The 13282-nt window shown below is 51.6% G+C and overlaps 24 non-coding genes across 24 annotated transcripts; 17 read left to right on the top strand and 7 right to left on the bottom strand.

Moving 5' to 3' along the window:
* Nucleotides 1-94: 94 nt before the first annotated feature.
* Nucleotides 95-167, top strand: Trnar-acg. The gene has a single exon. It is a non-coding gene; the product is annotated as a tRNA-Arg (tRNA).
* A 43-nt stretch (nt 168-210) lies between these two features.
* On the top strand, nt 211-317 carry LOC117650125. Its single transcript, XR_004588025.1, has one exon. It is a non-coding gene; the product is annotated as a U6 spliceosomal RNA (small nuclear RNA).
* Nucleotides 318-427: 110 nt separating this feature from the next.
* Trnag-gcc lies at nt 428-498 on the top strand. The gene has a single exon. It is a non-coding gene; the product is annotated as a tRNA-Gly (tRNA).
* Nucleotides 499-591: 93 nt separating this feature from the next.
* On the top strand, nt 592-664 carry Trnan-guu. The gene has a single exon. It is a non-coding gene; the product is annotated as a tRNA-Asn (tRNA).
* Nucleotides 665-749: 85 nt separating this feature from the next.
* On the top strand, nt 750-822 carry Trnar-ucg. Its single transcript has one exon. It is a non-coding gene; the product is annotated as a tRNA-Arg (tRNA).
* Nucleotides 823-910: 88 nt separating this feature from the next.
* On the bottom strand, nt 911-992 carry Trnal-aag. Its single transcript has one exon. It is a non-coding gene; the product is annotated as a tRNA-Leu (tRNA).
* Nucleotides 993-1058: 66 nt separating this feature from the next.
* On the bottom strand, nt 1059-1131 carry Trnav-aac. Its single transcript has one exon. It is a non-coding gene; the product is annotated as a tRNA-Val (tRNA).
* An 83-nt stretch (nt 1132-1214) lies between these two features.
* On the bottom strand, nt 1215-1286 carry Trnag-ucc. The gene has a single exon. It is a non-coding gene; the product is annotated as a tRNA-Gly (tRNA).
* Nucleotides 1287-1387: 101 nt separating this feature from the next.
* Trnat-ugu lies at nt 1388-1460 on the top strand. The gene has a single exon. It is a non-coding gene; the product is annotated as a tRNA-Thr (tRNA).
* Nucleotides 1461-1598: 138 nt separating this feature from the next.
* Nucleotides 1599-1670, top strand: Trnae-uuc. Its single transcript has one exon. It is a non-coding gene; the product is annotated as a tRNA-Glu (tRNA).
* Nucleotides 1671-1783: 113 nt separating this feature from the next.
* Nucleotides 1784-1876, bottom strand: Trnay-gua. Its single transcript has 2 exons — nt 1840-1876; nt 1784-1819 (listed from the first exon to the last, which is right to left on the bottom strand). It is a non-coding gene; the product is annotated as a tRNA-Tyr (tRNA).
* A 106-nt stretch (nt 1877-1982) lies between these two features.
* Trnav-cac lies at nt 1983-2055 on the top strand. The gene has a single exon. It is a non-coding gene; the product is annotated as a tRNA-Val (tRNA).
* A 68-nt stretch (nt 2056-2123) lies between these two features.
* Trnaw-cca lies at nt 2124-2195 on the top strand. Its single transcript has one exon. It is a non-coding gene; the product is annotated as a tRNA-Trp (tRNA).
* Nucleotides 2196-2361: 166 nt separating this feature from the next.
* On the top strand, nt 2362-2434 carry Trnam-cau. The gene has a single exon. It is a non-coding gene; the product is annotated as a tRNA-Met (tRNA).
* Nucleotides 2435-2573: 139 nt separating this feature from the next.
* Nucleotides 2574-2647, bottom strand: Trnai-aau. Its single transcript has one exon. It is a non-coding gene; the product is annotated as a tRNA-Ile (tRNA).
* A 112-nt stretch (nt 2648-2759) lies between these two features.
* Nucleotides 2760-2832, top strand: Trnaf-gaa. Its single transcript has one exon. It is a non-coding gene; the product is annotated as a tRNA-Phe (tRNA).
* A 130-nt stretch (nt 2833-2962) lies between these two features.
* Trnah-gug lies at nt 2963-3034 on the bottom strand. Its single transcript has one exon. It is a non-coding gene; the product is annotated as a tRNA-His (tRNA).
* Nucleotides 3035-3203: 169 nt separating this feature from the next.
* Trnak-uuu lies at nt 3204-3276 on the top strand. Its single transcript has one exon. It is a non-coding gene; the product is annotated as a tRNA-Lys (tRNA).
* A 143-nt stretch (nt 3277-3419) lies between these two features.
* Nucleotides 3420-3491, top strand: Trnaq-uug. The gene has a single exon. It is a non-coding gene; the product is annotated as a tRNA-Gln (tRNA).
* Nucleotides 3492-3675: 184 nt separating this feature from the next.
* On the top strand, nt 3676-3747 carry Trnac-gca. Its single transcript has one exon. It is a non-coding gene; the product is annotated as a tRNA-Cys (tRNA).
* A 185-nt stretch (nt 3748-3932) lies between these two features.
* Trnar-ucu lies at nt 3933-4005 on the top strand. The gene has a single exon. It is a non-coding gene; the product is annotated as a tRNA-Arg (tRNA).
* A 124-nt stretch (nt 4006-4129) lies between these two features.
* Nucleotides 4130-4201, top strand: Trnap-ugg. Its single transcript has one exon. It is a non-coding gene; the product is annotated as a tRNA-Pro (tRNA).
* Nucleotides 4202-4523: 322 nt separating this feature from the next.
* Trnam-cau lies at nt 4524-4595 on the bottom strand. The gene has a single exon. It is a non-coding gene; the product is annotated as a tRNA-Met (tRNA).
* Nucleotides 4596-4707: 112 nt separating this feature from the next.
* On the top strand, nt 4708-4791 carry Trnal-cag. The gene has a single exon. It is a non-coding gene; the product is annotated as a tRNA-Leu (tRNA).
* The last annotated feature ends 8491 nt before the right edge of the window (nt 4792-13282 follow it).

The raw sequence follows: 13282 nt of genomic DNA, 5'->3' as shown, positions 1-13282 counted from the left end.
ACGAACAACAGATCCCGTGTGTGACGAGGACGCCGCAGTCGTTCCCCACTGACTGTCACTCTTATTAGCAAACATGCGACCTCTCCATGTCGTCGGTCCTGTGGCGCAACGGATAACGCGTCTGACTACGGATCAGAAGATTCCAGGTTCGAATCCTGGCAGGATCGTGGCGTCTCCCGTTTTGCTTCTTGCGCCGCGCGCTCACTCTCTGTACTCGCTTCGGCGGTACATATACTAACATTGGAACGATAGAGAGAAGATAAGCATGGCCGCTGCGCAAGGATGACACGCGAAATCGTGAAGCGTTTCACAGTTTTTGGCCGCCTTTCGGAGAGGGCCTCTCACTCGGGCCAGTCAGCTCCGCCTTTGCGGCGACACCACCGTGCGATGAGAACCAGACCACCTTCCGAGTCGCTAGTTCCCATCGGCATCGGTGGTTCAGTGGTAGAATGCTCGCCTGCCACGCGGGCGGCCCGGGTTCGATTCCCGGCCGATGCAATTTTGTCGCCAGCCGACACGGACGGAATAAAACACGGCATCGACGTAGGGACGAGACGCTTGGAGCTGCAAAGTGGAGGTGCATCGTCATGGGCCTCCGTGGCGCAATGGTTAGCGCGTTCGGCTGTTAACCGAAAGGTTGGTGGTTCGACCCCACCCGGGGGCGCGTATCTCTTTTGGTGGAAGTTTCATCAGTTGCTTCCCCGCGCAGCCCCGGTAGGATGGTCCAGCAGCGAGCAGGCGGGACCGAGGACCGTGTGGCCTAATGGATAAGGCGTCGGACTTCGGATCCGAAGATTGCAGGTTCGAGTCCTGTCACGGTCGTCCCCGTTCTTATGGCCAGGAGAGCGGGAGAAGAGGAACGATTCCTCTTCCTCCCCCTTTTTCTTTCTTCTCGCTTTTTAAAAAGAAGTGGCAGCGGTGGGATTCGAACCCACGCCTCCGAGGAGACTGGTGCCTTAAACCAGCGCCTTAGACCGCTCGGCCACGCTACCAGCGCATTAATGCCGACTTTCGGCAGCACTGCCTATCAGAGGAAAGACGGGAGGAGAAGCAAAACGTGATTCCGCCCAGGATCGAACTGGGGACCTTCTGCGTGTTAGGCAGATGTGATAACCGCTACACCACGGAATCTGATACTGTCCCACCTGCAACGGACCGAAGCCCATTGCTGTGCGGTGTGGTTCGCCGCCTGTGCCGTTGACACGCAAAAGGAATGCGACAGCCGGGAATCGAACCCGGATCAACTGCTTGGAAGGCAACTATGCTAACCACTACACCACTGTCGCCACACGTGCCCTGACTGCAAAGGGGATGCAAGGAATCGGGCTGACTGCATCGCCAAGGTGAAAGCAGCATCCTGGGCGTGGCGGAGTCAGTTCTTCCATGAGCCCCCATGGCTCAGTGGTTAGAGCACCGGTCTTGTAAACCGGGGGTCGAGAGTTCGAATCTCTCTGGGGGCACGATGCTCTGTACTCCGACTGGTTTTGAACCACGGAGCGCAACCCCCAGCCCGACGCGGACCGTTTATTTTCTTTTACGGACGACGCTGCGTTGCGGACAGGCATGCTTATTAGTTCGACGGACCACGGTACTCGTCATCCGGTATGGTCTAGTGGTTAGGATTTCTGGCTTTCACCCAGGAGGCTCGGGTTCGATTCCCGGTACCGGAATCCTTTTTGCTCTCCGAAAGGAGGAGTTGCTTTCGTCGCGGGTCAGCAGGATGGGTGCTCGGTGCGGCGACACGTGCAGCGTTTCATGTGCAATGGCGGCAAAATGGAGGACGTCCTTCGAGCCGGATTTGAACCAGCGACCTATGGATGCCTGCGCCAGCCCTATCACCTACAGTCCACCGCTCTACCAGCTGAGCTATCGAAGGTGCCTTGCCGACGTTGTGAGCGGCAGTGATGTAACTCCTCGACGTTGAGCGTGCAAGGGGCGCTAGTTAGTTTGGGACCCACCACTCGGACGCAATGCCTCATCTGGATTCCGTGGTGTAGCGGTTATCACGTCTGCTTCACACGCAGAAGGTCCCCGGTTCGATCCCGGGCGGAATCACTTATTATGGGTCGTCGGCCCGTAGGTATAGCGATTGCGATTGAAACTGTAGCGGCTGATGGGACAGCGACTCCGTGGCGCAATGGTAGCGCGTCTGACTCCAGATCAGAAGGTTGCGTGTTCAAATCACGTCGGGGTCATGTGGCACCCGTGCATACGCGGGCACACATCGCCTCTTCTTTTAGAAACGCTCTGGTAAAGTTAGTTTTTTTCCCCCTTATTATTGTTATTATTTATTTCATTTTTTTCTTCGCCTCGGGGTAGAGGGGTGGCAGTTGTATCTGATGGGGCGGTGTACTGACGTCAGCCTCGGTAGCGCAGTAGGCAGCGCGTCAGTCTCATAATCTGAAGGCCGTGAGTTCGATCCTCACCCGGGGCACACATGTTTTATCCTGTCGGCGCAACCAAAGAGCGAAAAATCACTACCAGTAAAAATTCGCACTATGGCCGGGGAGACAGTCTGAATTTTGTTTCCTTTCGAATAACTCCTATTTGATGAGGACGAGCAAAAGAGACCTTGGCCCATGGGGGGATCGAACCCACGACCTTCGCGTTATTAGCACGACGCTCTAACCAACTGAGCTAATGGGCCAGATGGTGAGGAACGCGGCCGCAGCGGAGATCATCTCGTCACATGGGCCGAGACGGACTGAGTGCACGGAGCGCCTCTTTATGGGTCTGCCGTGTCACACATGCGCCTATCAGCCGAAATAGCTCAGTTGGGAGAGCGTTAGACTGAAGATCTAAATGTCCCCGGTTCGATCCCGGGTTTCGGCAGTCCCCCTTTTCTTTTCGCAATCCGTTCTCAGGCGTATCGCTCAGGCGTTTGTTTTCGATTTGTTTGACAAAATTTAAGGGGGAGGGGGAGGTAGGGGGAGACCAATGTTGCAGGGAAAAATGTGTCACCTGCCGTGACCAGGATTCGAACCTGGGTTATCGCGGCCACAACGCGAGGTACTAACCACTATACGATCACGGCTGACCCGCCCACATGCTGAGCGACGGTCACGCAGAGCTACTGACTCATCGACGAGACAGACTGACGGCGACGCGGCCGTCATGCCAGTTGTCATCTAGATGAGGAATATGGTCCGCAGGGGAGGGGGCTAGGAGGGCGGGGAGCGCTCCGGCTCCATTCGTTTCTCAGAGCCCGGCTAGCTCAGTCGGTAGAGCATTGGACTTTTAATCCAAGGGTCGTGGGTTCAAGTCCCCCGTCGGGCGTCTGTTTTTTCGTCATTTTGTCCGTTTCCATGACTCCTCGTCCCTTTCTGCGCCCTCTCTCTCCCTCCCACGCGGTCGTCACCCTGCTTCTGTCACGTCTAGATGTCAACGGCCCATGGGTGCGAGAGCGCCCTCGCCAGGGCGGTCCCATGGTGTAATGGTGAGCACTCTGGACTTTGAATCCAGCGATCCGAGTTCAAATCTCGGTGGGACCTGGCTCTCCACCGCTTCTTTTTGGGAGCGGCGCGGACTGATCGCGGATGCGGCCCGGTCCAGAGCGCGTCCGCGACCGTGCAACCCGGTGGAGCGGCGCTGGCGATCGGGACAAGCTTTGGCGTGCAGAAAGGAATGCGCGAGCTCCACCTCTTGGTATCGGGCCTGCTGCTGCGCGCACATCGTGGGGGTATAGCTCAGTGGTAGAGCATTCGACTGCAGATCGAGAGGTCCCCGGTTCAAACCCGGGTGCCCCCTGGGCCGGAGACTCCGTCTCCACCATACACTCTCTATTTTGGGGATGCTGTAATATTGCACGCAGTCGCGGTGCCGTACGCGCTGAACTGTCCGGTGGAGCCCTCTGGCAACCTCGTTTAGGGAGCTCGAGGTCCGAAATTGGAAGTGGCGGCTGGGACGAGTGCCGCCGCCGTGCCCGTTACAATGTCCCTGTAGCGCAGAGGATAGCGCGTCGGACTTCTAATCCGAAGGTCGCGGGTTCGATCCCCGCCAGGGATGGGCGCGGTCGTGGCGTGACTCGTAGACGCAAGACGACGACGACGACGTTTTTGGCACGATCTCCTGAGGCGGCCGCCGCTGTCGTCTTTGCCTCTGTCTGATCCCCGCTACACACGTACGTGTCGGCCTGTTGGTCTAGGGGTATGATTCTCGCTTTGGGTGCGAGAGGTCCCGGGTTCAAATCCCGGACGGGCCCGCTGACGGGAGCGCGAACAGCATCCACTCGGTCTGTCGCGCGTTCCTCTATTGTTTTTATTTTTCTCAGGAGCGGCGAGGGGGGCAAAAAAGACAGAAATAAAAGTATGTCAGAAGTGGGATTTGAACCCACGCCCTCATTCGAGGACCAGAACACTCAGACCCGGTGACTGGAGCCGGGCAAGGGTTTTCCCTTGAGTCTGGCGCCTTAGACCGCTCGGCCATCCTGACGTGTTGCTGGGTCTCTGCAGCGACGTATCGACCTGACGACGACGCTCAGTGTGCGTCTGAAAGCGAAACGTTGAGGACAAAACATTGAGGCATAGCAGAGCAAGGTTTCGATCCTCGGACCTCTGGGTTATGGGCCCAGCACGCTTCCACTGCGCCACTCTGCTGTGTTGAACGTGCGCCACGGCGAGACACACTGCAAGAGACATAGAGAGGCCGCCGCCCGCCCTCACACTCCCTCCCTTCTTATTGACGAGCAGACAATCTTCTCTCTCAACCGGTAGCGTGGCCGAGCGGTCTAAGGCGCTGCGTTCAGGTCGCAGTCCACTTCTGTGGGCGTGGGTTCGAATCCCACCGCTGCCAATTCTTTTTTTTTCTACTTTCCATCTTCTACTTTTTACAATACAATATACAATCCATCCACCCACCCACCCACCCACCCAGCCTGCAGTGCCAAAGTGCATAAGTGCACTTGACGCACTTCACGCACCGTTACGCCCTTTACGCCCTAACCCCTTCGGGGGCCCTACCCCGAGTACGACCGCAGGTTCTTCTTTTCGCTTGCGGTCTAGGCACCGGGAGGCTGCGTCTAGGCTTTGCTCACTGAGCCATCTACCGTTAACCCTTGCCTGACTCGATCTTTGTGTCGCTGGTGCGCGGGGCATCGCCGGCCGGTGGCGTTCTTGCCGGCTTTTTGCCGAGAGGGCAACCACCCAGATTCCGTGTCGTCGTTACACTTCTTCGGATTACCCTCTGCATCGCCAACGCATTTCACTGAATGTTCACTAAAATCGGCTCCGTTTTCTGGGTCCCCGTCCAGGTGCTGCCAGCCGGCCTGCTACAGTCGCTACCCCCTGCCCACGGCGCTGCGCAAGCCGCGCTGTGGCCGGGCGGAGTTCTGCGACTGGTCGCCCAGGTACCGCTGGGCTCTGCCGCCGCCCGCTCTCTCGCGCGACGAGGGTACGGTCGTCGTGCATCATATGCCTCACCTGTACGCGGTTATGATGTGACGGTTCCTCTTTTAGAAGTTGGCCTTCGGTAATTGTTGATCCGGCTCCTCGGATGCAGGCGGCCCTCACCGTTTGCCAGCGGACTGCGGAACCCGGGGAGAAATCACTCAGCGTTCCAGTGTCTACACTGAGAAAACCTTACGAACTTTTTTGGGCCTCATAAATAGCAGTTTGTTATAACAAATTATTAAGAGCATCCATAAGCTCACAAAGAAAATACTTAGTAATTTGCGAACTATTTCTTCGTATAACAATGTAAATAAGTTTGTTATAGGTGTGCTCTAAACACAATCTAAGATTTTATGCGTGCACATGAGTACAGGTGAGTACACCTTACAAAACTCATAAATTTCACATTTTTAAATGCTTTTAGTCATTCCTTGGCGTTTTAGAGGGCAGACAACGCCAAATCGTGCGAAAAATTGGGAAATGTCGTCTTTTCTAAACTTTTGAGTACAGGTTGTCCCGGATACATACAGGGCAGTCAGGTGGGCTGCCTATTCACCCGCCCACATGCGCGCGGCCGCTCAGGCGCTCGCAACGATCCGCCAAACCGCGTTTCGCCGGAGCGGGCCTGGTGGTGGAAGGGGGACGAGGGGTGAATCACTGGTGTACTCAAGTGTACAAATTTGTCCGTACTCAATGTACTCACAACTTTAAAAAGGGCGAAATTCACTAGTTTTTCGACGGATTGGGCGTTGAGTGCCATTTAAAACGCTAAATAAAGTCTTAAAATGTTAACAAATGTGAAATTTATGAGCAAAGCAAGGTGTACTTACCCATACTCATGTACTCATGTGTACACCAGAACGCAGAGTGATTCACCCCTCGAAGGGGGAGGTGATGGAGGGGATAGCCGGCGCTCAGTGGTTCCAATCGTCACAAACGCGGCCAAAACTACACTGCCAATCCAAGTGTGAGACAGTCTCACACTATTAAGTGCGAGACACTGTGTCTCACGCTTACAAGCGTGAGCCACGTTTGTCTCACGCTTCCAAGTGTGAGACACCATTTGTCTCACACTTACAAGTGTGAGACACGATTGGTCCCACACTTGCTGCCTGTGGTTTTCTTTGCTTCAATGCCACAGGACCCACGCTTGCAAGTGACAAACGGTGTCTCACACTTGGAAGCGTGAGACACAGAGTCTCGCACTAAATAAAGTGAGACTGTCTCACACTTGGATTGGCATTGTTATTAATCGGCGTCCCGTAAGCTGCAAGACACAGTTTTAGGCACTTATGAAGGTTTTAAGGGGCGCAAACTGCAAATCTTCAATTTTTCCTCGTTTTAAAAATCACAAGCGGCGTAAAAAATTGGGAGATTTTCAAAACCCGTTCCAAAAGTCGTTTTTGTTACAGAGTGGACATTTTTGATGTCGAATAGTAAGAATCTGCATTTAGGTTTTGCAGTTTCTTCATTTTTTTTTATCCCATAAACGAAGAGAAACTGAAAGTCGTTGATATATACCCCACTGCTTATAGTTTCTGCCGTCAGCGCTTGTTAGCGTCGTTCCTGTACAGTGTCACGCTCTATGGGAGCCTCTGTCTGTCAAACTGTGTATTGTCAAGTCAGTCCGAATTAAACCTCAGCCGAGTAAACGCGAGCCTGATTTACCATCCCGTTTAGTATCAACAAGTATTCTACATTGGCGACGAGGCCCGAGGCTGAACCACGCTGAACGTTTGACTACGGTAAATACGGAATCCGTATCCCGCTGGCCACGGGAATACGGACACATCGTGGGACTGCTCGATCGCGCCGCACCGTCAACAACATCGGCAAGTCAAGATGGCGTCCGCCCCTCCTCTGCGCTACGATTCGAAGATTCCCGAGTCGTGGCCGTCCTTCCTCCGCCGCATCCGCAACTACATTGCGTCGAAAGGAGCGATTTTGGACGCGCAGAAGAAGGGCATTCTACTCGACGCTTTGGACGACCAGACTCTGGACAGGCTAGACCGTTGGCTAGAGCCCATTCCCATTGATGACGCCGCCTACAACCTCGTTTTGACGACCCTCACGGACAACATGGCCTCGCCCGTGAATCCCACTGCTCAATACATCAAATTCACGGACCGGCGGCAGCAGGTGGGTGAACCCGTGCTTTACACGAGGCTCTATCCGTCGCGGTGGCCACCATCGGCGTCGCGGACCGGACGGCGCGGGACACCCTCGTGAAGCATCAATTCATCGCCGGGCTGGCCGACGAGGCCCTACAGAATCGCATCCTGGATCTGGAGGACTCACGGTGTAGGGAGACACCGTGGGAGGACTGCACGCTCGGCAAGGCCGTGGACACCGCTGCCCAGCACGAATCCACTCGGCGGTCCGCCGCGGTGCTGCGCACGGACGACGGCGTGTTCCGGGTCGGCGGCGGAGGACCCATCAAGTGTTTCAACTGTGCCGGGCCCCACGTGGCGAAATCGTGTACTGTTGACAAATCCACTCTGTTCTGTTCCAAGTGCAAGTTTACCGGTCATGTTACTGATGTGTGCCATGGAGGCCCCAAGAAGAAGGCGTCCAAGCCGTGCAAGTGCAAGCGCGGGGCTCAACCCAGCGGGTCGGACTACGACACCGCAAAGCATTCTCGTGTTTTCTCCTCTTTGACACGTTTTTTGCACTTCCGTAGGCACCTCAACCTGAAGGTTCAATTTGTCATCAAAAAGTTTTGACGGTTCACATTCAAGACTTAAAGGATGCCGCATGGGTGTCAAGTGAAATGTAGTCGTATTGCCAGCATCTCACACAGGTGGTCAGCGACACTACAGGTACTTGACGTGTTCAGCCATTGCTGACCAGATAGGTGAACCTGACCCGACGTAATCACCAAGACCCTTGTAGTTAACAAGGTAGGTGTACGCCAGACCGTGTCTTGTCGTAACAGGCTTCGCGATGCTGCGCCAGTTTCGACAATCCACGCCCGGTGCATACACCTCTTCCTGGTATTTTGAACAGTCGATGTACATGTTTCATCTAAGTTATAAACCCTGGATTCATCCCGGAATGACTCATGCCTGTTCAATACTTCTTCAAGATTGTCAAAATAGTTATTAACATTGTGCTTGTTGAAGGCCATAGCTCTACAAGCCTCTGGTGTTCTTATCGCTAACAGATTTGAATGCCGCTTCTTAAATCCTTCCAGGGACACTGTGGCAAAAAGGTACGGAAAATCCTGTTAATTTTTTTGCCAGGATTCTCCGTAGCCCTCTTATCAATATTCTCCGTAGGCTCTTACAGTATTCTCCGTAGGGCCGCACAGTATTCTCTGTAAATCCGCACAGTCTTCTCCGTAGGACCTCGAAGACTGTATAGTCCTACGGAGATCACTGTGCGGTCCTACGGAGAAGACTGTGCGGTCCTACAGAAAATACTGTAAGAGCCTACGGAGAATATTGATAAGGGGCCTACGGAGAATTACCACAAGCTGTTTACAGAATTTTCCGAAGCTTTTTGCCACAGTGGACAACACAAAAACATAATTTAGTATTATTGCATAATTATTTTTAATTGAATTCCATGCTTATATTCATGCGTTGACTCACTTTGAAACCAGTCGATTCCAACCATTTCAAATTTGTGCTAGGTTGAGGGGCAATCAACGTTGTTTTTCTATGGCCACTTCATAAGCTAGTGTACGCACTTTCTTCACTGTCAAACCATAGCCCATTTTGCAAACTTGAATGCAGTAATCAACAGTAAGGGAGAGTGGGGTAATTCCGGACACGGGGAAATTCCGGACACTTCGATTTTCACTGGGTTGGAGTGAAGATAACTCAAAAGCCCGCCTAACAGAGGAAGATAATCAGTTAAAAATGATAATTCCAAATCGCCAAGGTAGGAGGTCAAACCGTTTGGCTGTGGTCGCTTCACGAATTTTGAGTACCATCAAAAATAGGCAAAAGCTGCATCTTTCCCCCGTATTTCCATGTACTTATCGTACCTTACCATCAAGTTCAGTCCCATGACTAAAATTCTATCATATTATATGGTCATTGGACTTTACTTTGGCGTTTCGGGAGTGCTCGTATGGCTCGCCGTTTTCTTACAATTGAACATCAAAGGTTTTCACTACCTGTGGGGTAAATCCGGACAAGAAGTGTTATTTTCTTCAATTTCCCGCATTATATTAAGGTAGTGGGTTCAAAATTGAGGACATGCATCCCCACCGTTAAGAAGGATAAAGAAAGAACGAAAAATAGTATTGCAGCTTATCACACGTTGGCCGGGGGTTGCGGAGGTGAAGTGGGGTCTGCTGTGTGAGGCTGCGTAATCCAGCTCGCCGCGGGGTCAAACCGGGTCGAGGGAATCTATGCACTTGGTCCTCAGTCACTAGGTTTCACTGCACTGATCACTCGCGTAACCGTCTAGCCGCAGCGTGTTCTACGGGTTCGTGAAGGGGTGAAGTAACGACACACGGGTTGGTTGAGTACTCGGGCACACGCGGACACTTTCGCGGACGGGGTATTCGGCGGAGAGGGCTCAGGTGTTTCCGCTACGGTGGTTGGTAGAATACTGACTGGAGCTTCTCCCGAGTCGGGGCTCCGTGAGGGTGGCACGTGCTCAATCCCTAACATCTAAGGTGAACGCATCGGCCACAGGCCGGTGACAATCAGATTATTCCAGCACTGCTGGCTAACGCCTGATTACTAGGCAACCTATCTGCCAGTCGTGTTAGTTAGCTGGCATTTAACACGGGGCGACGCGGCCTATGTTTTCTGCATAGGCACGCGCGTCAGATAGCACGGCAGCTAGCGCGCTGAGCGCTGCAGAGGTGCGTGCGCATCGCAGAGGCATTGACCAGTGTGACCTGGGCAGTGCGTCTGTGATAAGCTATGTTAAAGAGCTTTACTCAAGACAGTGTTGTCAATTTAGGGGTTTTGATAGAAACAATTCCTTATAATATGCTTTGAGTAATAATCTAACACTTCAGTTCGCAGCAAATGTCCTTGTACGCCTTCTAAAAGCATGCCTGCCATCAAAACAAGCGAAAGAAAGCTCGAGTAGTGTCAAATTTTAAGGTCGTCCGGAATTGCCCCATAGGTCGTCCGGAATTACCCCAGGTTGGGGTAATTCCGGACACGTGCAGGGCTTTTGTTAGGCGCCTATATCTCCCTAACCGTTGCTGAGATTTGGCTTTCATGTATATCATTGTGAAGGTAAAGGTCCATACTTTACTCTCCTGTTATAACATTTGACCCAAGAAGCATATTCAAGCTCAAAGACCAAAAAGAAAAAAATTGTCCGGAATTACCCCACTCTCCCTTTCTTTTTTTCCTGACATTCACTGAAAACACTTTTGTGCCCGCCCCATCGTCACTTTGTAGGCTGTCCCGGCGTTACCGCCCATTTGTCCTTACTCATTATTCCTACTGCCTTTTTTCCTAATATCAATTTTCCTAAAAACATATTTTCTAATCCAAAATTCCTTTAATCAAAAATTCCTAATGCCATTTTCCGAAAGTGAATCATTCCTAATTTTTATTTCTTGTATTGGCATGCCTATTGGGAACTACCTTTACAGTACAATGGTGTGAGCAAGATTGCGAAGGTAGGTGTTCACGTCGCCATCTTCCTTGTACTGCTCGCACGGTAAAAACGGAACCTGGTTTTCCCAGGAAGCCAATGGTGAAGGCATAGGCGGTTACCAGGGAGTTCCTGGGAAAACCAGGAACCGTTTATACCGTGCGTACTGCAGCACGATTGAGCGAAGACGGTTCTGCTGATCCAGCCATTTCTTCTTGGGAGCCGCCCGGATCCGCCGGCTCAATGAGTACTCAGCAAGCTTAGCCTCGTCAGTGTCGGCCTGCTCCTTCTTGTACCTCAGCCGCCGGACTATACGCTGGGATCACGCGGCTAAAGAGGGGTAAAGCATTCCATCACAAAATTTTCTTTCAAATCTGTTATGACGTCCTTTTCAATTTTAAGGTTTTTTTTGTCGTTAAAGTTTTGAACTGAAATGCCAACACAATTCAGAAAACCTGAAGCAAAAAAATGAAATGTCACCACCGAAAATTGGTCCGATTTTGACAACCCGTGTTTAAAGACTTCGTATTCTGTTATGGAATGCCCCACTTAAGCACCGAGTCATGCAACAGCAGAAAGTAATACATCGTCAGTGTCGTTGATTCAATCTTCTTGGAAACAATTGTGTTAGAGGATGCTGTAATTCTTTCGTCTTCATTCGACACCGAAGACTTTTTCTTGAACTCTTTCCTGAAACGGAGTAGATTCAGAAATGGACTGCATTCTAACGTAATTATGTACCTTGGTAACAGACGAGTCATTGTAACGGTACCACCCATCTGCGTTCTTCCTGATCCCAAAGTAGTGACCACCATCAAGATCCCTTCCGGAATGAAACACAGCAGCTTCCAGCTCATACTCCTGTAGAACAGACCTTACTGTACATGACGTACCAAGGCAAGAATCGCAAAAGTTGCTTTCGAAACAGTGAACCGTACTTACAGGAAGGGAATTCGAACAAGCCGGGGACTTCATAAAGTCTATGTTCAATTTGAACGCGTGTTAACAACTTTCGGACTCCACCTTTGCAACGGGCAACTGTCTAAAATTGATTTTGGGCTTCAGCTGGTGCCCCTTCACCTCTGTGCGAAGATACAGAATTTTAGACAGTCATTAAGTTTGTCTGGCAGCGAAAACGCTAATTTAAACGCGTGTGAACAATTTTCGGACGCCACCTTTGCGACAGGGAACTGTCTAAAATTCAAAATTGACCTCTGCGGGTGGTCTGCTTTCATCATGCCGAGTTTGAACACATTTGGCCGAGTGGTTAAAAAAAATGGCCAGCTGGCCAGCTTTAGTCACGTTAGGAAACGATATGATACTTGTCAAAAAGTTAAAAGTACCAAAAAAGTTGTCTTTTTTCTGTCGTTTTTAAGTGTTTTTTGGCTAGTACGACCGAATGGATTGAGGTAGCCAGCTGACTTTTTGTGTGTGACAAGCCAAGGACATACCTAATGACCATGCAAACTCTCAGCCAGATCGGTCGAGCCGTTCAGGAGGAATAGTGCACACACACACACACACAAGCGCGCGCACACACACGCAGACAGAAGAAGTCTTTTAACCCCACTGGAGTAACGGGCTTCGCTATCGCTCAGCCAACAAATGTTGGCTGTAATAAAAAGTAGAACTTCAGTAAAAAGAAATATTTAACAGTGATCTCACAATGGGTTTCACGAATGGTTAGGGAACGCTATGAACTCTATTAAAAATACTGATATAATTTCAAATTTACAACAAACAGATTTTGTGAGGTTACGTTGCCGGTTTACGATGGAATGTCAACTTTCAAGACGCCGACCTATGTGAGCAATACATCTGCGCGAGGCTTCCAAAGTACAGTATGTTACATGCCTCCATGTTTGGTAGCTGGGCTGGACATATATTGTTTTCGACTTTAACTACGAATGGTTAGTTCCCTTTAACAGAAACGACAGGTGCATATACTGTACCGGCTAACAAGCTAGGGCCCGCCCTTCCGTCGAACCGAGTTGCCAGCTCCGCTTCGCTGCGCCGGCAACTCGGTTCGACAGGGGGCCGGCCCAGCTTGGCCTGCCGGCGGCCTTTTCTCGGGCCTTCGGCCCTCGCATCAGACCCAACTTGGCCAGTCGAAGGCCCGGGCCTTCGGCCCGCTCGCATCACACTCACCGTGAGCGGGTAAAGCAAAGTTATCGATGTACCATCGTGACTTAGGCCCGCCCTTCTATTCACAATATGCAATAGTCCTTACACTTTTTACTCCAACTGTCCTTAGAATATGCCCATTTCTTTTGTCTCTTCGCCCTCATTCCGAAAATACCCATATTTGCCATGCTACTGCA

This window comes from Thrips palmi, unplaced genomic scaffold (genome assembly GCF_012932325.1).
Source record: "Thrips palmi isolate BJ-2018 unplaced genomic scaffold, TpBJ-2018v1 HiC_scaffold_4, whole genome shotgun sequence".
NCBI lineage: Eukaryota > Metazoa > Arthropoda > Insecta > Thysanoptera > Thripidae > Thrips > Thrips palmi.
Note: the sequence above shows the minus strand (reverse complement) of the source record. Positions and strands in the feature narration are given on the sequence as shown.